Source organism: Acomys minous, assembly GCF_964271855.1.
Source record: "Acomys minous genome assembly, chromosome: 2".
NCBI lineage: Eukaryota > Metazoa > Chordata > Mammalia > Rodentia > Muridae > Acomys > Acomys minous.
The window spans coordinates 102768864-102792994 of record NC_140484.1 but is presented as its reverse complement, the minus strand read 5'-3'; the positions used below and the strand labels follow the sequence as shown (position 1 = coordinate 102792994).

The 24131-nt window shown below is 43.8% G+C and overlaps 1 protein-coding gene across 2 annotated transcripts in view; it reads right to left on the bottom strand.

Annotated features, from left to right (window-relative positions):
• Nucleotides 1-12580, bottom strand: part of CERS3 (ceramide synthase 3) — a 104216-nt gene extending 91636 nt beyond the window's left edge. The window contains exon 1 of one of the 2 annotated variants that reach the window (XM_084773349.1): nt 12477-12580. The gene's annotated coding sequence lies outside the window, so the exon portion shown is untranslated. Of the gene's footprint in view, nt 1-2108; nt 2271-12476 lie in introns of those variants that run through there. The other variant, XM_084773348.1, reaches the window with a different exon arrangement.
• Nucleotides 12581-24131: the final 11551 nt, after the last annotated feature.

Genomic DNA, 24131 nt, shown 5'->3' with positions numbered 1-24131 from the left:
TCCCTCGGATGCACAGGCTAGTTTCAGTTTTCACTCACATAGGGTGTTCGTGTGGGGCTGGGTGTGGACTGGGCGGCCGGAGAGTTAAGAGGGGTCTATGGAGAGGAAAGGGACTAAAGGCAGAATAAGGACAATTGAATACGAAGACAGAATTATTGAAGGGCAGAAGGGGACAGTGGGGAGGGTGGGCAGAGAGATGGCAGAGAGGAGCCAACTAAAATTAGGTCTGCATACAAATACCATAAGGCAAAGTTTTGCTTTTCACCCTACTTTTAAAAAAAATGTAATGATTTCAAGTTAGAATGTTTAAATGTTATCACAGGCTTTGAAATTTTCTCTCTATGTTAACAACACAGGAAGGCTAATGAAACTGAGAATGGAAGAGGTTCAAAGCCTGTGTTTTGGTATATAAAGAAACAAAGCTTTGCTCTCTCACTGAGTTAAACCAGGCTAGACCCCACTGAAGTTAAACTTTCTTTCTTATATTTTAAAAAAGATTTATTTATTTATTTTACATGGGTTGGTGTTTTGTCTGTATGTATATCTGTGTGAGAGGTTTGGCTCCCCTAGAGCCCCTAGGCTCACACTAGAGTGACAGACAGTTGTGAGTTGCCACATAAGTGCTGGGAATTGAATCCAGGACCTATGGAAAAGCAGCCAGTGTTCTTAATCACTGAGCCATTTCTCCAGCCCTGAAACTAAAATTTCTCATGTGGAAGGTGCTCATTATAAGCACCTATCTCCATTAATTACATGAGAAGATACATATACACGCAGTAAGGACTGGATAACAGAAATTGTAGCCAATACAACTAACCCGTGCTTAGAACTAATATATCATCAATAACAAATTTATACACTACCAAGAATTGTCTTCAAAACCATGTTAATCAATCGGATTGCTATTTTACAAATCTTTTATACAGTTATTACCCATATATGTGCCTATTAACTCAAAGTATTTTTCTTTTGCCCAGTAATCCTATGGATGACATTAGAATTGAAATTCCCCTCTTAAGGTTAAAAAAAACAAAACAAAACAAAACAAGAGAAGGCTTATAGCAGGACAAAAAGTAAGAAAGTTAAAAGTGTGGACTCTCAGGCATGGTGGAGAAAGTAGCTAAAGAGCTGAGGCTGTAGGTCTGTGACAGATCATTTACTCAGCTTATATAAGGGCCTGGGTTCCTTCCTCAGCGAGACAGGTAGACCAAGGGAGACACACAGAGAAAGACGGGGAAGCAGAGACAGAGACAGAAGAGGGACACTGAACATCAATGAATAATGAGTAAATTAATATCCACCACCTAGAGAGCCCCAAATGTTTCTTTCCCTAGAGCTGTGTAAAGATTTTCCAGAAATTGATCATTTTTATAAGAACTTCTTTTCTAAGGCTTTATTCAATTTAGGAGAAATAAAGTTTTGTTTTGTTACATGAGGCTAGTTGCTTTAATAAACCAGCTAGTTTCTTTGGGGGCATGACAAGGAGTATTATGTTCCTAATGACAGTACTAACTTAGAAAAGTTTGTCACTAGGATGAGAAAGTTTTGCCAGCTCTAAGCTGAAGGTGCTGTGACATGATCTGAAATGGATTCGACAGGCTACCCAGCCAGTACAGAGGCCACGCTGCTCATGTCATCTTGAGTCAGGTTTTCCTAATAACTAAAACCCAGCTGTGTGTGAGTTCAGTGCCTAAGCCACTCTCACCATCTCTTTAATGGAGCAGCTGTGAATCAGCCAACAGCAAAGTGGGCGAGCCACGAGCAGAAGTCTGGACTCCACGTTTCCTCACATCTGCTGAGTCCTGCTCAATTCAAAGCCTCCAGGCAGGCGGCTGAAAGCCCTCTTTTTGAATCTCTCCCACAACACCACAACAAAAACAAGTAGTTTCATTTCTTCTCTTCTAACACACACACAGAGACAGAGAGAGAGAGAGAGAACGGGGGAGGGAGGGAGGAAGGAAGAGAGAGAGAGAAAGAGGGAGAGAGGGAGAGAGAGAGAGAGAGAGAGAGAGAGAGAGAGAGAGAGAGAGAGAGAAGAAAGAGGAAAGAAGAGAGAGAGAGAGAGAAGTATGGAAGTTCGCTAATAGCATCACAGAGCTGGCACCTACCTTCCCAAAGCGTCAGTCTGCACAAGATGCCCCTCGCCTGTGAGGAGCAGACAGCCTTCCTGTTCCAGTCCGCCTTGTTCTCATCAGAAAGCAACACACCTCATCTATAAGTAAGCCCTGACATTCTTGCAGAGACCCACCCTAGAAAGTTGCAAGTCAAGATTTCTGACTGAGGGCAGTTTAGTCACGTGAGGCAAAGCTACTGGATGGCACCTTCAGGTTCTTCCAGACGGGATGCCACTTCCTGTTTAACCACTGGGAGAAGCAAACCCTGGAGTCTGGTGAGACACTGAATTACAAATGCATCCATTGCCTCATCGTCACTGCCTTTGGTATACACAGGTGTTAGTCGGCCTGGGAACAAGATGGTTTTGCTGTTACACTTTAAAGGGAAGGGGCTTAGCCAGCCACAGAGAGACTCGAAACACTGTCGACAGGTTGCGATCTGCTGTGAGCTGGTTCGACAACTTATAGTACACTCTAGTAGCTGCGAATGCCGGCAGGGCTTTTGGCTAACTAAGCCGTCATCACTAACACTACCACTACACCGTAAGACTCATCCATGAAGGAGCCGTAGACCACAGAACGTGGTTTCTTTGCTTGTTTTCCAGTGACGGGGGGCAAAATCTATTTAGAGAAAAATATATAGCAATCAAAATAAACAAATAAATACTCTGACAATATTTTCTTCTTAGAGAAGGAAGATGTAATTCTCCTTGTTTTGGCTTCAGTCTCAAAGAGAATCATCGAAAAGAAAAACGACCCTATTTGTAGGTATCAGGACGGGGCCACTCTGCTCGAAGCACTTGTTTCTAGAGGGGGTGTGCACACATGGTTAGGGTTTAAATGAGGTGGTGGACTGTAGGGGGCAGCTCCACTTTCTCTTGTGGAGATGAACTGGCTCTAGGCTTAGGTTATTTAAAGGTGCTTTGACAGTAAGAAAGCTCCAACAAGTTGATTCATGTACGCTGGTAAACCAAACACGGAATCCTGGGCACTTGTGCAGCACCACGTTTTCTTCAGACTGGATCCCAAGAGCGCCACAGCTGCCTCCAACTGAGGGAAGCCTTTCTTTTTTTTCTTTCTTTCTTTCTTTCTTTTTTTTTTCTGTCAGCTGATAAATGACAGAAAAACGTAAAGGGGCCAGAAGTGGGGAAAAGGAGATGCCAGTTTCAAACAAACAGCAACTCCGAAGCTTCTCAAATTTTCCTGCTGGATTTAGTTCACAGAAAGAGGACTGACTGTGCCCTTTCATCCAACGTTTGCTCAGTCAGTTCTTCCTACACTTTTCTTTTTCTGCAGACTGTTTTCTATTGAAAAGTTAGTGAAGTGGGCACATTATTAGGAGTGGGTGTGGCTTACGCCTGTAACCCCAGCATATCAAGGGCAAGGGGATCAACAAAGTTTAAGGCCAGCCTGAGCTACATAGTAAGTTCCAGGCCAGCCTGTGCTACAGAATGAGACTCTGCCTCGCAAAGCCAAGGCAAACAAGCATCTTTAGTTATGAGGGCTGAACTCCAGAAGGTCACTAGAAGGGTAGGTGGCCAGTCAAGGTCTTCTCGCTGGCTCTCTGGGGACTGCCATGGATCACTTGGCTCTCTGGCATGGCTTTTCAGATCTAGTCCAACTTCCCACTGCTCTGTTGCTCACTTCCCTAGCTAAAGTCTTTTTCTTTCTTTCTCATCCCTCGCTCTTGCTGCTAAGCCATGCCCTTCCCGCTTTGCGATCAAGAGTAGCCTGCACTAGGATGTCCTCTGCCCTTCGCTCTCCAGAAACCAAGGTGACATGAATGTTCGGGGCTGCCCTTTGTGCCCTCCGCGCTGGCTGCTCTCCCAGGCTCCCTTAGCCAGCAGTCCTGCTGTCCTTAGGCATGTGTTACCACACCAGCTGCTTGGCTTAACTGCTTCCGCGTTTGCTTCGCCTTGTACCCTCAAGGGCCATGGCTTCAGCGCCTCTATCCCAGGGCTGAGTACAGTGCCCATCTGCTCAAAAGCCCCAGGAGGAGTCAACTCCACACTCATTTCACTCCGGAGACATCAGAGAGAAGACCACTCTCCTAAATAATATTCTGGATCCTTCATGCCCTGGTTAAATAAGCCAGAAGAATATTACAGACTCACATTTTTTTGTTCCTTGTATAATAAAATTCTTATTATCTCCTAATGAAATATTATGTTTGCATCATACAGGGATTACTATACATACTTTAACACATCCTATATAATGAAAATAATTTGTTAGGAGCTACTATCTTTTGGGACAGTACTTAGGATTGAACTTGGGGACTTGTATAAGCTAAGTATGTAGTCTACTACCGAGTCTCAGCCCCGGCACCATTTTCTGATTTTTTTTGAGTCACTGTGAAGGAGAAGTCTCAGCCTTCTTCAGGGACACACTGCACAATCTACACTAGAGGGAGGGGACAAGAAGAGTGAGCATTTGTCACTTCTGGCCTCCCTGGAACTGAAAAGCCATGTTTCAGTGTCCTTCACTGTGCACCTCCGGGAAGGTGACTCCAGAGCATGGGGTGCTCCGCCAATGGGAACAGGAGCCCCTGAAAGTATCTCAGGGGACTTCCTTTCTTTCTTTAATTTCTCATGTGTGCCTTACTACAGTGTATTTAATAGTTTACTATTAATAGAAGAGAAAACCCCCAAAGAATGACAGACAGAACAAGCTGCCTGTGGGGCTGCCATGGCTGAGTGACACTCAGCTCTTTCATTTATGAGTGAACTGTAAGAGTGAGTGGCACTAGTAAACCCAGGTTATGTTTTGAACCTTTAGTAATAGATATTAAGCCATGAAGTCAAACAGAATATTAATTATTGTAGAGAGCATTTTAGAGAATGGTTATCACACCTCTGACAAATGAAATGTAGACAACGAAGCAGGTTTCTAGTGGAGGAGTTTTCCAGGAGCCAAAGGGAGACATGTTACAAAGCTGCCTAGTTCTTCTTACACAGAGAATAAGCCAGTGGTCAAATGTTGACTTGTTTCTTAGTGTGTTGACTACCTACTTCATCTATTCACATAGTGAAGTAGGGAATGAAACAGGCGAACCAGAGGCAAGCCCAGTTCTGATTCTGGAGGGCCATCCATGAACTCTGAAGAGCAGGGGACAGAAGATGGACGGTGGGATCCAGTGGGAACTGCACCAAAGGCTCTGCTCAGGAGCCAAGGGCAGGAGAAAGCTGTGCTGCACGTGATGCTCTGAACCCAGAAAAGAGCATGAGAGGTAGAAGGGACCCGTGTTCTCCTGCCAAGAAACTCAACAGAGGCAGCTTTCACCATGTTCCTAATCTAACTGGGCACATGTTTTCGAGTGTCACTGTCAACAAACTTTATTTCCATATAGTCTTGTCATGTTTTCACACTCTCCAGATGCAAACTAAGGTTTGTGCATAGACAAAGCTTTGAACCAAAATGACAGAAGCCTGCAGTGCACATATATGTGCCACCCCTGCAAGATGCAATGAAATGCACATTTGTACCATGATTCCCGCTACATTACAACTTAAAAAATACTTTTACAGCCAGGTGGTGGTGGTGCACGCCTTTAATCCCAGCACTCTGGAGAGAGAGGCAGAGGCAGGAAGATTTCTGTGAGTTTGAGGCCAGCCTGGCCTACAAAGTGAGTCCAGGACAGCCAAAGCTACACAGAGAAACTTGTCTCAAAATCCGAAATAAGGCCAGGCGTGGTGGCACATGCCTTTAATCCCAGCACTTGGGAGGCAAAGGCAGTTGGATTGCTGTGAGTTCGAGGTCAGCCTGGTCTACAAAATGAGCCAAGGACAATCAAAGATGCACAGAGAAACCTTGTGTCGAAAAACCAAACAACAACAACAACAACAAACCCAAATATATGTGTGTCCTTGTGCCACTGTGTATGTGCGGAAGTCAGAAGAAAACTTGCACAAGTCAGTTCTCCGCCCTCCCTCCCACATGGGGTCCAGGATAAAACTTAGGTCATCAAGCTTGCTTGCAAGCACCTTTACTCACTGAATCATCTCACCTGACGATGGGATTTCCTAATGGACAGCTCAGATATTTATGCCCCTAGATTAACATCTATGCTAAAAGAATAGAAAAGCTAAACCGTATATGTCAAAACCAGTCACCTCTCCCATTTTGACTCACACAAATCCTCAAGTGAATTAAAGGATTCTAAGACCTGGATGTCATCTTTCTCCTCCCACTCTACCCAGTTTCCACACTTACCCGGGCCTGGTGGTAGAAGGCTGTCTAGTGTATAACCCACGAGGTCCGTCTACAGTCAGTGAGCCCCAGGAGAGACGGTTCTTTTTTTTTATTTTTTAATAATTTATTCATATTACATCTAAATTGTTATCCCCTCACTTGTATCTTCCCATTTTTTGTTTTTGTTTTTTGTTTTGGGGGGTTTTTTGTTTTTACTTTTGTTTTCTCAAGACAGAGTTTCTCTGTGCAGCCTCGGCTGTCCTGGACTCACTTTGTAGACCAGGCTGGTCTCGAACCCCCAGAGATTTGCCTGCCTCTGCATCCTCGAGTGCTGGGATCACAGTCACAGAAAGTGTGATAAAGTGTTCAGCTTCACCAGGACAGATGGTTCTTACGCGCTTACCCTCCCTGGCAAACCTTTTTAATCCCTTGGCACAAACCCACCCACTCTCCTGTACCGTTTTCCCCCTGAGTTACCTATTCTCCTCTAACTTACTCTCTTTCTGGTTTATTTGTGCACTCCCTATGTAAATTCCGGAAGGGCTGGGGTTTCTGCCTGGCCTGCCCACTGCTGAATCCCCCGGGGGCTAAGACGAGCTGTTCCTGTCAGCGTTGGAGTGTAATGGCAGCAGAGAAGTTTATTTTTCTGTATATTTTCCATCTCACCTCTTCCTCTCTACCACAGTATTTGACTTTTCCAAAGGCAGCCGCTGGACTCTCTTAAAACATGAAGAGATGATTGCAGATTGCAAAGACGACCAGTTCTTCTGGGGGTTTGCCAAGAGGTGGGGAAAATTTTCCCTCAAAGACTTAAGTCTGCCATGCACCGAGGACTTGACAGAAATGACTCTTAGCATCACTCTGGCCACTAAAGTCTGTGCTGTTATATGTAAGCCAGACCACATCTTCATGTAAATATCTTGTCAATACAACTATCTCTAATGGCCAGTGTTTGGCCAAATGGTCACAGTCATTTGTGCATACAGCCCTTGGCCAGATGTGGCCACCATGACTAAAGAAGGCATGGTTTAACTTGGTTCCTCTAGAAAAGTTTGGCTGCTAAGGCCTACTTGGTACTCATAAAAGAGGATGTTATTTTTATTAATTGTGTGACTAAAGATAAATCACTTAGCTCATCAGACCTTCACATTTCTGAATGGAAAAACAGTCTCAATAGCAATATCATTACTGCTGCAAAATATTAGTCAGCCTATATAAAATAAGCTCCTAAATGGTACTATACGAATGGAAGCTGTAATTACAGCTAGCATCATGATTGATGCATCGAATGTAGAGGCTTCTATGCTTATGTTATTTTGTAACAGGTTTTAGTTTGTGTGTCTAGAATTAGTTTATCATCTCGAGTGTAACAACTGTATAAAGTCTCCGTGTTGCACCCACTTCTGGCCTCTGAATGTCGTATTCACTAGCTTATTCCCTTGGCTAATTGTTATTAGATTCATACTATGTGCCAGATGCAGCATCTGTTTTGAAGGAGTTACAGATCTCAGGAATAAAGGGAAAACATCCATATGTATTTGTGGGGTGCATATACTCTTAGGCTCCAACACATCTGAGAAGACAGGCGCTTCAACGTTTACCACTTCAAATCCCACATGAAAGCATGATGTACGAGACATGGATTTTAAAGAAAGAACTCAGACAACCTACTATGGAATCAAAAACAGATAAAAGAGTGCAGATAAAGTTTCTCCTCCTCACATAACCAATTCCATGCCTGTTCTCACTTTGTAGATAGAGCTGGTTAGGGTTTGCGTTTTCAGTCCCTTTCCCTGACTTGTGCCGGAGCACTGTGTGCTTTGGATGGGCTCAAGAGAATTGCATAAGCACTTGCCAGTAGGAGAGAAGGGTGGCTAAGAGGGATTAGTGCTTGAATAAATAGTTTTGGGTACTCAATGCCATGTCATGAGTGAATAAGATGAGGAAACAAAACACATTGTAGTGACTGACCCATTTTCACCCAACACAAGAGGTTTGGAGTACAGAGATTAACACAGTGTTCCTAACCTTGAGGCAATATGATCTACTTCCTCCCTCTTCTCACTCCACTTCCTATCCCATATCCTATTGTGCTACCTACACACACACACACACACACACACACACACACACACACACACACACACACACAGTTTGAGAAATCAGAGATCCCTAAGAATGGATACCTCTCTCCAGCCTATATAGATTCTCTGATGAGATTAAAAACAAAAAACAAAGAGCACTACGAAAAACATAAATTATACCAAGGGTCATGATGCAAAACGCCCAGGAACTATTGCCAAGAACATGATACACTATCTGTTGACTTCTTACTAGCAAAGGCTGTGGTTATGCCAGAGGCCACTAGGGAGCTTGAGGACTGTGGCTGTTCAGTGGGATATGTCACTCTTTGATAATCTCCAGACCCTAGTGGAGAGATCTAACTTCCCCTTCCCGATGCATTGGAGCTTTTAAAGCATTTGTGGTAAGCCAAACACCCCAACATGACTGGAAATGGTGTTGAGATGGATTCCAACACACACAGGCTGTGCCCTTTATAAAGCTACCTGCTCTAAAGTTGAGTATCTATCTATCTATCTATCTATCTATCTATCTATCTATCTATCTATCTATCTATCCATCTAATCTATCTACCTATCGTCTGTTCTCTGTCTGTCTGTCTGTCTGTCTGTCTGTCTGTCTGTCTAGTGCTGGGGATAGAACCCAGCACTTTGCACATGCTGGCAAGGCTCCATCCACTGAACTATAGCCCAGCCCCCAACATTACTGATTCTCTATGCCAGCTGCACCACATCTGAACCTCTATGATTGCTTACTTCTTGCCACTCAATGTAATTCCCACCGTGTTACCCACTAGATGTCATTCCTAATCTCCCCTGTACTTGATTCAGGGACAGTACTCACTCTGACTTGGCATCATCCCCCACGGATGGCTCCTTATCCAAGCTCCTATCATTTCTTCTAGGACACTTGTCTCTTTCATTACCCTTCTCTTCTTTGTCACTTCCCTAAAAATAGCCACATTTTTAGATGTGTCATTCTTGAATACTACAGCATGACTTACTGCTGTAATACAAGTTGATTGGAGGACATGGATGTGAGTGTGTGTGTGTGTGTGTGTGTGTGTGTGTGTGTGTGTGTGTGTGTATGATGTGCCCTGCCTCTACTAGGCTGTCAATACTGAGCTCAAATCTCCCTCAAGAAATATTACAGGATTATAGTACAGAAACAAACTGTTACCTATGACAGCATCATCTGTTACTTTATGTCATGTACCCATACTCCCCTCTCTGTTTGAAGCTTTATAGTCTTCCTTTTGTGCTTCCCTCTTTCCACTATGTTTTTATCCTCTGTGAGTCTATTTTCTGAATGCTTCCTATGCGTATGAGGGTAGGTAAGTTCCAGGCCACACACAGAGCAAGTCCCTGCTCTCTGCTTACTTTGAGCTGCAGCTTTGTTTCTCGAAGGAAACCTTTGCTTGAGCCTATCAACGGGCCAAATGACTACAGTAAGGTAGGGCCCGCTGCTTTGGAAGGCTCTAAGGTATGTCAACAGAACTCTACATTGCACGTTGATTATGAAGGGTTCTTTATTGCCTTTCATGGAACCTTCAATAAGGAAAATCTGTTTCATGACACTGGTTTTGACGTAGAAATACTCATGTCATCTCATCTGTTTTCCTTTGAGCAGTGGTGGGAAGTGTTCTTCAGGGTAGGATGATATATATTTGCTTATCTCATTTTAGATGTTTCCATGAAATAATCTTGCCTTTATAAAAAGAAACCTGATGCAAAACCAAAGCTTATGAAAAATGAGTGTTATAAAGTGTTTAAATAAATACTTATAATATTTACTAATTTATACACTTACTGCACTTGTGTCACAGCAGTTATGGCATTAGCAAGTATGGAAAATATAAAAGTAGTTTGCTTGACGATGTTAAATTGTCTATCAGGCCCATATACAACACAGCATCCTAGCCATTTATTGAATAGGATAAATACATTGGGAAATTTTCTTCTAGAAATATGGTACAAAGTTTTAGCTATTTAAAATCCTTAAAAATCAAAATTGATCAGCCAGTCTATTAATAAATAAGAATATAATATGTGAAAATAATTATAGCAATAAGCTTTAAATACTTTAAACTTGGGTTAAAATTAGAGCCCTCTTTCATCAGTACTTAAATAAGCCATATACTCGGAAGGTGAGGGCAGGAAGATCTTGAGTTCAAGGGCAGCCGGAGTGACATAGTGAGCCTTGCCTCGAGTGTGCAGGGCCCAGGGATTCAATCCTTAGCATCAAACCAAAGCAACCAAACAAAAACTCCTAGACTGTCACTAATGAAATCCCTTTATCCTCAAAGCTTCCCGAGAAAGTAATAACTAGAAAGCCAGAAAATTAGTACTGAATGTCTTTACTGGGTTTCAGTGGAGACAAAGCAGAGTAAAGAGAGCCGTGTGCTCCACACATGGCTGCAAAAGAGGTAGGTCACACATACTTACACTTTCATAGTAACAAAGATGGCTCATAGCTTCCGGAGTTGCCAACCAGCACAGTGACTCACACATTCAAGCAGCTCTGCCATTCCTTACTTGTCAGAAATGCTCTGTGCTGGTCATCATGGGTCAGATAAGCAAACACATGCATGCCTTCACCATGAAAATCCAATGTAAAACACAGAGTTACTTAGAGGCAAAACACCACTGTCGCAATCATGTAAAGAAGGTAGATTGTTACTATTGTAGAGGTATTTTCTGCACACGCAATATATTTATCCTGGTCAAGTGGCAATTCTGGATGCTTTAGTTTGAAAAAAAAAAAAGTCTAAATATACTAAGTTGATTTTCTTACCCACTGTTGATTTACAATGGCTTAAATGACCATTTCTACAACTCTATAAGCCACCTAGACTTTTCCTCAGTGATTTCAGATGAGTTGAAAACATTTTGCTTTCTTTCTTTTAGGGAACACAAATGGGATGAGGCCCTGGGGGATTATATCTAGGGTCTACACCACTGAGCTACATCTCCCATCCTCAAACCATTCTGATGAGATGAAAGACAAGATAGGGCTAACAGCAAGTGTCAGAATGATTTAGGCCGCTACACTGGGACTCCAAGCAAGAGTGTGGGTGTCTTGCTTACCTCAAAGGTACCAGCACTTAGAATTGTGGTTTGGCCCTGGAACATACATACTAGATCTTGATACATTTCAACAAAAGGTTTAACTGTAGTGTGTGTGGAGTTGTGGCACAGGGAGAATATGAACTGAGGAAAGCAGAGCTCCCTGAAAGAGCCTTTAGGGCTGGAAGCACAAAGACATTGACATGGCATGTAAAGGCAAAGCTAAATCTGGTCCACCCCCAGCCAGTCTCCAAGGCTTCCCGCTAAAGTCTCTGTCTTAGCACTCAGGAGAAAGCTGAGTAAGATCCACTGACCTAGATGAAGACAAGCGACTCAATAACATTTCACATCACAAAAACCAAGGCATGTGCAGGCAAGGACACAGACCCCTAGACACTGTAGCCCGGGACATCTCTAATGGACCTTTGGAAGGTTGAGTGCACAGTGGCTACAGAGAGAGGAGGCTATACTGTCTCTGACCCTACTTGGGGCCTGAGACTGGACCCTAGTTCCACTTGTGCAACCACAAGGACTTTTAGTCTTGGGGGGCTGAGGGGGTCGGGGAGTGGAAGGGGTTGCGGGGTGCTAGATTTAGCTTGTGAGACGCCAGAGGTATAGCTCCCACCTGTACGGAGAACAGGAGCCCTTCTTTGGCAGCATAGATACAGGGCCTAGGCTTGTAGGGTACAGAGATCCTGTGTGGTATGTGTGGGCCCAAGAATCCCTGCATCTCTAAGGATTGGGGACACAAGTTTGTCCTGTGCAGAGTCAGGAATCTGCCTAGCCATCACGAGCCCAAAGTTACCTGGGCCTTTATGAGAACAGGCACCTCGCTTTGGCCTGTGCAGGGCTAGAAATCCACCTGGCCAGTATGGGCCTCAGGGGCTTCTGGGCCTCTAGGGAACATGGGACCCAACTTGACCTGACCAGGTGTGGGGCCTGGGAAATACCAGTCCTGTGTGGGTCTGCGCTGCACACACATGACTGGGAGGACATGTGGGCAGCCCCTGCGGGGACTCCTCACCTGTTCTTACTCCCTCGCTCTCTTCACCTCTTTCCTGCGCCCTGAGGAGATGCGTCTTCAAAGCCGCGAGGCAGGCTGTGCAGCGATGCATTCTGGGAAGGCCCACGAGTCCTCAGCCTGGAGGGCGAGTGTCTGCGATGAGTTTAAAGGTAACAGCTTGGTTTGTGGGTATTCCCGGGTTTCGGTTACTTTCCCTGAACTGTGATCAACCCACTGGGCACCTGACTAGATGTCTGGCATCATTGAGAGTTTCAGTGGAGTGGAAGCCCTCGCAAGAGCGGCCCACGTAGGAGGGGATTCAGCTGGGTTTAACCCAATGCCATTACGTTGCGATAAATAATATTGTAACTGGTCTACAGACCGACATGTTGGTGAGGAGAGGAAGAGAGAGCAGGCTAGAATAATTCCATAAGCATCTGTGTGCTCTCTTACCTGACAAACCCGCTAATTTCTGATTAAAAGGTTGAATTAATAGAGATGCAGATAAATAGAAATTGGACTAAAAGAAGCCATGATAAATGTCAGTAGCAAAGGGGAGAGTGCCATTTCTCTGCATATTAGGTTAAAAATAAAAATCTCAAGCTATTTATGCAAGAGCTAGAAAGCGTAATGGGAAATCAGGGGTTAGAACAGCTACATTCTGACTTGACACTAACTTTGGAATGTGTTGACCTCCAGCTTTCTTTACATCCCTTTAAAATATTGATTTCCTTAGTAAAATGAGAGCAACTAGACCTTCTATGTCTGAAGCGTTAAATAAAATAATGGCTAGAAAGCCTTAAGAATAATAGCTGATAAAATTGAGTGCCCAGAAGATAGCTATATTTTTATATTAACAGTGTGCAAAAATATGCTTTCTCTTATTGTTAGTAAGTAGCCAAACTATGATGTTTTATATAAATCTCATCTTAAGTCCTCCATGAAATAAAAATAGAGCATTAAAAGGAGCTTAGGAAGTGACAAAAAAGACAAGGAGCTTGGTAATAGGACAGATGTGTCTGAAAAGAAATTATCAGGAAGTAGAAAAATTATAGATTTAAAACACGCTGAGCTGGGGAATGTAGGGCGGTTGGTGGAGTGCTTGCCTGGTGGTCATGAAGTCCTGGGTTCCATCCTCAACACTAAATCAAATGGGGTGTGGCAGTGCATGCCGGGAACCCCAGTAGAAGCTGGAAGATCAGAAAGGTTAGCGTCATCATTGCGTACATAGTGAGTTCAAGGTGAGCCAGGGGTGCATGAAGCCATATCTCCAAAAATATGTAAGATGAACCTGCTTTGGAGACAACAAAAAGTTAGACACTGGAGAAAATCAAAGGACACTGGGTTGACCCCGAAGATCCAACTTAGAAACGGCAGTGTAGAATTCATTATAGCCTCCCAAAACACACAGGAGAAAGGTCAAAGATGAAAATCCGTTTTAAAGGTGGGAGTAGGGGGGAAACCATGGAGGTTAGAAAGCAGAAACACACCCTGCGTGGTAGCGCACGCCTTTAATCCTAGTACTTGGGAGGCAGAGGCAGGTGGATCGCTGTGAGTTCGAGGCCAGCCTGGTCTACAAAGTGAGTCCAGGACAATCAAGGCTACACAGAGAAACCCTGTCTCAGGGGGAAAAAAAAGAGCAATGAGATAAAAACACGACTGAGAGGATAGGAAAGCGGACAAGCAATCTGGCACGATTCACAAAAGGCTCACCATGTAAGGCAGTGGTTCTCAACCTCTGTGTGTGTGTGTGTGTGTGTGTGTGTGTGTGTGTGTGTGTGTGTGTGTGGTGGGTTGAACCACCTTTTCACAGGGGTCACATACCCCAAACATTTACAGTATGATTCACCACAGTTGCAAAACTACAGTAGTGAAGTAGCCACAAAATAACTTTATGGTTGGGGTCACCACACCATGAGGAACTGTATTAAGGGCAAGAGACCCAGGTTTAGATATGACCTCAGGACAATTTGAATTTCAAGAACCAGAAGTTAGGAAGCATGAAGGCACAGCAAACTTAAAATATGCACAAGAGGCTGGGCTCCATCTTCCTTTCGTTAAAAACAATGAAGTACAAAACTGTAACACAAGAAAATGCCAGCTGCTAGAGAAGAGCGGAGAAAAACAGACCCAGGGCCAGGAAGACGGCTCAGTGTGTGAAGTGCTTGCTGTGCAGACAGGAGGGGGCCAGGTCAGATCCCCAGCACCTATGTCAAGAAAGACAGGCAAGGTAGCACACACCCACCCATCACCTCAACACTGGTGAGGCTGCAACAGGCTGGTCCTGGGGTGGTCCTTGCCAGTAATCTGGCTGAATTGGCAAGCTCCAGGCAAAAATTAGGATTGACAGTGCTAGAGGAAGACATCTGATGTCAAAGTCTGCCTTCCACATACATACCTCTCTCCCTCTGTGTGTGTGTGTGTGTGTACTCTAACACACTCATCAACACATATAAATGTACACGCACATATTTGACTTCAGACAGCACTGTCATTGCGATGAGCAAATGACAAACCTAACATACATTCAGATGTACAAAATCAGCAAACCTATTCTTCTTTCCTGGGAAAGCTGGCAGGGAACACTCTAACATTATGAAAACATCACTCAAGAGAAAAGTCGAAATTAAGATTAGCTCTTTGGATATATTATGAGCTAAGATTACATAGTAATATCATAATGATGACAAAAAGTTAAATAAATGTAAAAAGGGGGGCTTAAAGAAAAGATATAGACTATAAACATTTGTAGAAATAGCAATTTGGTTTATGAATTTTGATGAAAATAAAAATGGCCACAAAACAGGAGGAGGCAGGTAAGTGGTAGTTACTGAGTGTTGCACACAAAAAAGTCAATATCTTCAGCCTTGACTTGCTTCTTAAACTGGGGGTCGTGTAAGGTTGTGCAATTTGGACAGCAACAAAAAGGTTTCTGAATGAAGTGACTAGAAACTAATAAAAAAGAAATGAATTCAGATGTTTCTGGCAGAGCCTCCCTGTGTTGCACTGTGAGACTCCATTGCAGCCTTATCCTGAAACTTGCTCTGTACACCAGGCTGGCCTTAAACTCAGAATTCTGCCTGCCTCTGACTCCTGGCTGCCCAGCCCTATCGTTTCTTAGTATGTGCCAAATTAGCATAACTCTGAATTGTATTGTGTTGAGATGCTTGATTTCCAAAATTGCTGTTTGTATTGCTAAATTTTTATTGAAAAATTGCTAAACGAGTTTTGGTATTGTTTGGTTTTTGAAATGGTTCGACTGTTTTTTGTCTGTGTGTTTGCATGAGATGGCATTCTCAGCACTGATGATTATAAAAATAAAATATGGGTCAGCTGCAATGCATGTGCTGCCATGTGTTAGGGCACATGCATGTAAGTGCACAAGGAGGACAGAGGTGGACGCTGGGTATCTTCCTCAATCATTCGTCATCCTATTCCAGGGGCCAGGGCCTTTCATTGAACATGAAGGTCCCAGGGTTGGCAAGCCTGTCTGGCCAGCAAGCTCCTAGAATCCATGTGTCTTTATGGCCTCAGCCCTGGGATTCTATGCATAGCTCAGCATGCCCGGCTTTTCCACGGGTGCCTAGGATAGAACGGAGGCTTTCTCATGCTGCAGGACCAGCACCTTACTAACTGAGCCATATCCCCAGCAGTCATTAATTACTTATACCAAAATAAATACACACAGTCATTTCATTTACTTCTCTCTTTAATAAGTTGTAAAAATATATCCACGCCAAAGAATTCTTTAAAAATAAATTTATGATTATCAGTAAATATTTTAATTGTATACCTTTTTATATACCTATATATTCAGAATTGCAAAAACATTTCTTGGGTGAAAAGAGGTGTTAGGAGTAGAAAGAGCTTAAGTTTAAGAACCCTTGGCTGTGAGAATGAAATTTAAGCTTCCTTTGTTGCTGTTTGAATACTGGGGGTTGAACTCAGGTTTTATACATGCTAAATAAGCAAGCATTCTACCACTGAGATATACCACCTGCCTCAAGTCTTTTTTTAAGTACAGGAAAGCAATTATTTATACAGTTCAAAATAGTTAAATATATTCCCCATGTAGCTGCCCTGAGCCAGCTTCCGCAGCTCCTTACGCGTCAAGGTAGAGGGTATGGAAGAGTGACAGCTCACATTCAACTTTCATTTCAGCTAACAGATCAGCCTTGGAATAAAAGTCACTTAATGTATTCCATATCAGGATGTATTTACAAAATGCTTCATGATAATAGTTTTCCTTTTTGCAGCAAGCACAAAATGTACAAGAAAAACAATTAATTCTAAACATGTGCAGATAAATAATAATTCAATGTTTTTGATTGTAATATAAGATTGGCTTATTATATAAAATGGGTTTATCATCTACTTCTTCTAAATGATCAGACTGAAGAAACCTATATCAAGATATTTATATCGAAGCGCTATGCCAGGGGTGTAGGTCAGTGGCAAAGTGCTTGCCTCACACGCACAGGGCCAGGAGTTGAAACTGTGCTACAAATTCATTAAATAGATAACTGTGGTGTGATGTATTGCAGAAAGCCTCAAAGCCTTACCCTGGATTATTATTTCAAGGCCTTCTCTAGCTATCACAGCACCTGGGCTCTGCCACAAGCCCAAAGATGACCCCACAGCCCAAGCTGCACAGCCTGTATCCATCCAGAATGTCAGGCTGGGTTTCCAGCACCACCTGTTCTGCATGCCACTACTCCAAATGGCATGCTGGCATGCTGGCATGCTGGCATGCTGGCATGCTGATGAAGCCAGCCTCCCATAGTAGATGTGTCATCCTACTCATCTGACAGATTATCTCTGGAGGTGGCCCTGGGCCACCATAGCAGACCATTAAAGAATGAAATAAGCAATACTTGTCTATTTGCTTTGGACATGGACTCCTGGTAGCCTATCCAGAAACTCGGCGCTCTTTTCAGATGGTTCCTAACCTAAAACCAAAAGTAGCCTCTATGGCTCACACAGACTCTTCAGAGGCTACTTGTGACCACTTACAAACACCCCCCTAAACTCAATTATTAATCTGTGATAAAAAGTCACCAATGAAGAGGAAGAAGGTGTTGCTGTACGGTTTTACTTTTCCAGTTTACTGCCCATTTTCCTCTCTGTATACGTATCACATCATCCACTGAGCATATAAAAGTGAAACACAGGAGGTCATCTGCCAGAGCCTGTGGTGTGGCTTAAAGAGAGCAGCTGTCTGCAAGGTACAAATCCTTGGGCTCAATATGTAGCATGTCCATTCCAAGAAAAAATAATATATGTCACACTCAAGCAAAGACTACTACGTGACAACAGAAGTCAGCCAACCTGCTGGTAATCTACTAAGAACCCTTTTTTTATTATGCAGAAAACACCAAAATGAATAAAATTAGGAATAAACTTTATACAAGCATTTATTGTAGCTATATAAGCAATTAAACAAATAAATATGCAAAGATTCAGAGACAGAGAACCCTGTCTCTTCTTGTAATTTATTGGATAACTTTGGATAACTTTTAAAAATCTTACTAGCAATCACAAATCTGCTGGGCTTCAAGAGAGATTAAAATATGTAAACACATAGTCACCCAACAGTGCACATAGATAGATGATACACATACACAGCAATAAAAATAAATCTTAAAAAAATCCTACACAGAGCACACATTATTTTTAATGCTTCTGTTTAAACACCAGAGACATGAAGTTTGAAAGTCAATCAATATTCCTGAAAAAAGTAACACACACACAATCCAGGGTCTCCATAAACATCCATCTATCCCCACATGGTAACTGGGAAACAAACAGTTAAGTCCAACGACTTCATAAAGCTCAACATCAACTTCAAATTTCAACAGGGGCCACTATTGGCTTTTATTGTACTTAAACAGTAAATACACCCATGAGCCCAGTAATCAAGTAGGGGATACATGGCTTCAACCCTCAAGGCCTTGGTCTGAGTTCATCTCCATCACCCTAAACGGAACATTAAAATTTTCTTTGCTATTCTGATCTATGACAACAGAATCAAATGTTTGGTTTTTTTTTTTTCCCCAGCTACGCTTCACAAATGGCCACTTCAGTAAAGCAAAGGAACTTCGCTTGTTGTTGCGAACAACGAAGCCAGCTGTAGCTCAGTATGTAGGTCACATTTCCAAATACCTGTGCCTTGCAGGTCTGCCAAATGGAGCCCTAGTAGGTTGTGTCACACATACGACATGTGGATCTCTCATGTCAGAGGAAGAGGTGGGAGGATGGGTGACAGGAAAAGTCAGGGCCTGGGGTGACGTCAATGGATGGGAATGGCCCCTTTCGATGACGGAGTTAAACCGTTTCTGATTGGACGGCATGCTCTGAGCCTATTATTCTAAACTTGCCACTCAAAAATCCCAGTATTCAGATGGCACAGAAAACACAAATAGGTTGAAACACACACACACACTGCCTTGTGTGGCCTGCCTTCTCCCTTTCCCTGCATACTTGGGTCTGACTAAACTGGCTTCAACAAATGCACCAATAACTTTAAATGGTATTAAATTAAATGTTAGTCCTGCTTTCCTACCCTTAGTCTCCTACATATCTGCCTCTTCTTCATTTAGCTTCCCTTCTACTTTCATTCCTCCCCCCTTTTGCATGTGTGCATGTATGTGCTCAATGAAATGAATTATGTTTACTTAGGCACACAGACAACTTTATCAGTGGCTATAGCACTGGAAAGAAAATGTCTACCGCTCCCCGCAGAAACCAGTAACTGACTACAGATTCTCAGGGTGGGACTTTTGTTAACCTCTCTTCCTAGTGTGTACTGTGTGCCTGTGTGTGTACGCGTACTTGAATGCTTGTGTGAATCTGAGGACAGAGGACCGCTTCAGACATCATTCTTGCCAGCTTCCCACGTTCTGAGATAAGGGCTCTCACTGAACCTGGCTGGACAGTGCAGCCCAGGGATGCTCCTGCCTCTCCCTGCCAAGCACTGGGGTTACAGGCTTGGAGCACGGTGCCTAGCTTCTTATGTGGGTGCTGGGAGCTGGACTCAGGTTCTCGAGCTTGCAGGGCAAGCACTGTACTGAGCAGATTCTCCAACATCCCATTAGGTTCTTAGTGATCCAAATAATCTCGGCAGCGCTAGCCTCTGCTGAGACTGTTCACCCGCGCCCTGAACTTCATGTGTTTCCTTCCCGAGGCCCTGCCCAAGCTCTTGTCCTTATCTTGCATTTCCTTTGCCTGTCTCCCTTTCACTTTCTGTTTACCCCTTTCTTTTATGTCTGTCCTCGGGGCCACCACATCTTCTGCATGTCGTATCTGTATGCTAACAGCTCCTATACCTTGCTGATGGTGCCCTTCTATTTTCAGCAGAGGTTTTCTGTCTACTGGCCACCATCTTGTGCTGATGACAGTGCTGGTGAAAGCCACTAGGTGAAAATACAGCTTATTTTTTTTCTTCACAGGACATGTACTTCATTTAAATCGTAGCAGCAGCAGCAGCAGCAGCAGCAGCAGCAGCACTGTTTATGAACTGGAGGGCTCCTTGTTGTAGGTGGACCCTCTTTTCAGCCACACTTGCCTCTGACTCAGTCTAACACACTTCCCTCCATTCTTAACACTGTTCTACCCCAGTTCTTTTTCATCCCCTTGCTTCACTGCGAAGTGGCCTCAGTTTGTGCTTCCTTGCTGGCATGCTCATTGTATACTGCACTGGATTTCATGAGTGCACTTTGGACACCCACATAATGCACTTTTGCTCTATCTCGCTTCACACCTGTTTTCTCTCCCTTTCTCAACGTTTCACTCCTTTTAATTCAACTACTGGATGTTGTGAACCAGTCTTCAGATTGCAATCATGTTTCTTCCTGGTTTCCAATTTCTTTGCCCTCTGTTAAGCTTTCAAATGAAGATCTTACACCTTTCTCCTGAAATTTTCAGTTTCTGTTGTCACTGTTTTAAAGGGCTTTATTTTCTGCTCACCCACATATCTGTCTTCCCCACAGCATCTTCAGTTCCTGGAGAGGAGCCTCCTGTTTGTGTTGTCTATGAAGTCATAGTTCATATCCACTGGGGACGGACAATGTGAAAGAAGCTGACAAATGGACAGATCTCCTACTGATGATTCACGCATGATGTGACAGACGCTACACTAGGGGAGAACACAGGGCCGCTCAAAACTAATGGTCTAGAACCAATCAGGACAGCTTCCCAAACCTGATGCCTGACAGGCCCTTGACAGAAACACTTGTAAGGGCAAGCAGCTGAATCGGAGCAGTGGAGAGGTTGGGCCCTTCCCGCAAGGCCTTGAAACACCTGCCTGGACTCAGTGCTTTACTGTGTGGCCACTGTTGACCAAGCTGATCAACCTAGCATGCTAGGTGTATAGATAACCATGAGGCACCAGAGCAGCTGTTACTAAACATAGCTGAAATGTGGCAACTTGGTATTCTACAAACAAATAAGAATATACTTCTTATTTGGGCAAATGATGTCAGAAACAAAAATCCTATCTGTCCTGCATGGTCCAGAGAATGGTCTACAGTGCCCATGTTTTTGTTTCTGAAAGAGCCTGTTAACAATACAGCAAGTAGGGCTGAAGAGATGGCTCAGAGGTTCAGAGCACTGTCTGCTCTTCCAGAGGTCCTGAGTTCAATTCCCAGCAACAACATGGTGCCTCACAACCATCTATACTAGGATCTGGTGCCCTCTTCCAGTGGATAGGCACACACACAGGCAGCATGTTGTATACATAATAAATAAATCTTAAGAAAAAAAAAGTACAGCAAGTGCCTTTCGGCCATAGCAGCCATCTTCCAGTAACTCACCCAAATGACAAACACAACGGGAAGAGAGGGACTCTCTGTATGCTCTTTGGGCCTTTTAGGAAACATGTACGTTCCTTTGGCCGCATTCATGCAAATCTACAGAAAGAGTGATATTTAGACATCAAGGGAATAGGCATTGTTCAAAAAAGGAATGTCCCATAAGTGCTACTGTAGCAAAACCGGAAGAGTCTACAGTGTAACCCAGCATACTGTGGGCATCATTGTGAACACACAGGTTAAGAGCAAGATTCTCGCCATGAGCATCAATGTGCGCACTGAGCACACCAAGCACTCTAAGAGCAGGGACAGCTTCCTGAAGCAGTTTAGAATGACTAGAAGAAGATGGAAGGCAAAGAGAAGGGCACCTGGGTTCAGCTGCAGTGCCAGCCTGTGCAACCCAGAGAAGCTCAGTTTGTGAGGACTGATGGGAAGGAGCCTGAGCTGCTGGAGCCCGTTCTATACGAATTCATGGCCCGATGTACGAAGATAAATAAAGGTACTAGACTGTAAAAATAAAATAAAATAAAAAATCAGCAAGCAAAAGAATAAACAGAGGGCAGCAGAGAGGTGGAACAAAAAGCAACACATCAGTCAGACATAAAAAATAACCAGCAGACACCAGTGGGGTGGGATGGTCCAACTGAGAGCGCAGACAAAAGGTAGTGTCTGGGGAAGCTGGGCAGCACAAGCTGGAGGTCTTGATTTAGAGTCCAGACAGAATGTCTCCTTCAGTGGTGCCTCTAAGGCAAAGAACCAACCAGCGGTACAGATGACACCAGCCACGCTGGGAGTCAGTCATGCAGTCACCCGGCAGAGGCTGGAAAAGCTGGGGCAGTCAGCTGGAGCTCCGCCCTGGGCCTCCCCGCCATGGCCTAATGTTGGGCACCTCTTGCCCCACCGCAGGCATGTTTATACCACGGGATAAACAATAGTAAGCTCTGTTGGGAACGGGTCATCTTCTAGCTGCCCTCACTCTTGGGCTGGTTGGCCCTCCCTGTCGGGAGTATTAGGAGACATTTTGAGACAAACACGCCTGGGTTTGGGGATGGAGGAGGCAACCTTCTCGGTGAGCTCACACACTTGCCTGACAGTACATACCCTCAGCCACCAAGCCGTTGCCTAGCCCCATATATATTGTACAAGGTAAACATTACCGTGCATCAAGTACTTACACCGTGTGAGGTCTGAGTGATCTAGGTGGACGCACATAGGTTATACGAATGTAGCATGCTGCTTTATACTAAGGGACTCTCCATGAACTTTTAGCTTTGTGGTAAGGACAGCACAGGATCCCAGAAGGCATGCCTTTGCATATCAAAGGAGAACCACAGATGTAAGTACACGAAGATGCCAATGTCTGTTGCTCTTGCCCTGGTACTTTTCTCAAGCAAATGGAGAGCCAGAGTACTCTATCCTGTGTTTTCTGGAGAAGGTTCACATCTACAATACGGATACAGTGCATTCACTCACAAGCCTGTGACATTCCAGTGATGCCTAGCCTTGCCTTTGACAATGTATAACCCTTAACTACGTGTTTTGATATGCTTCACTAGTTATGACAGGGCTAGGCTTAAGTGGTACTTGCCTGTAGCCGAAGCTCCTGGCGAAGCTGAGGCAAGAGGGTTGCACCCGGGAGCTTGAGAACAAACAAATGGCATTATGGTAGACACTGCAACACACATCGTAACCAACGTGTCTCACCAAAATTTTGATGTCCACACGTCTATAAGTAGTACCTGTTTTTAAAAACTAACATTTCTCCCTGAATAAGTAGCGAGTTGTTTTAATTAGTACAAGCAATCAGATATTTGTATCGTGTGTGTGTGTGTGTGTGTGTGTGTGTGTGTGTGTGTGTGTGGTATGTGAGTGTGTAGGTGTGTGCCCCTGTGCAATTGCACATGGAGGCCAGAGCAGGACATCTGTCATCTTCCTCCATCACTCTTTGCTTTTTTTGTCTTGAGAGTTTCTCCCCAAATTGGAAACTGGCTCCTTGGCCAGGCAAACAACTCACAAGTCTAAGTGTTCAACGTTTTGAATCAGGGCAATGCAAATCAAAACTGCAATGAGATGATGTTACTCTAACTGGAAGGCTGAAAAGAAGATATAACCAAAGTAGTGAACGGTGCATAGGATGCAGAAATGCAATGGCATCATGGGTAGGATGTACAGTGGTAATGTCATGGGGCAAACTATGGAGCTGTCTCCCAAAAAGAGAAGAGAATGGCCATATGCTCCAGAAACCCCATTCACCGAGTAAACACCTGAGAAAGACGCTGGTAAACTTCTGAGGAGTTAGGCATGATAATTACCCCAATCTGGACACTGCATATTAAATACATGTATCAATATAACACTAGATCACACAAACAAGTACCGATATTATGTCAATTGATTTTATATTTGAGGTACCGTAGTGGAAGTTTGGTTTCTTTATAAACTCAATTATGTTATGTAAATATGTTTCTGCTTTAGTCCCAAGTATGAGATATGGGGCTCCTTTGAGTTTGTCCACAGCTGTTAACTATGATTGCCACACGTGGGCTCCGAGAGGGGTGTGATCTTTGCCAGCGGCAGAGAGTTTAAATCTGAAGACTCTGAGAGGGTTTAAATGCCAGAGACCTGAGAGGAAAGTCCGAGGAGGAAGAAGGCTGCTGCTGGTTCATCCTGCTGCTGCGTTTGCTGTTGGTGGTTAGCCGGACTGACAGATATGCTATGAAGACTGGCCTTGCCCCCAGGAACTCAGCCTAAAGAGGCCTAGGTCCCCTCTCCCCTCTAACCTTCTTTCTCTCCTACCTCGTGCTGGGGGTTGGAAGGGAGATAGAGGCATAAGAAACCCAAATAAAATAGATTTAAAATATATAAGCAC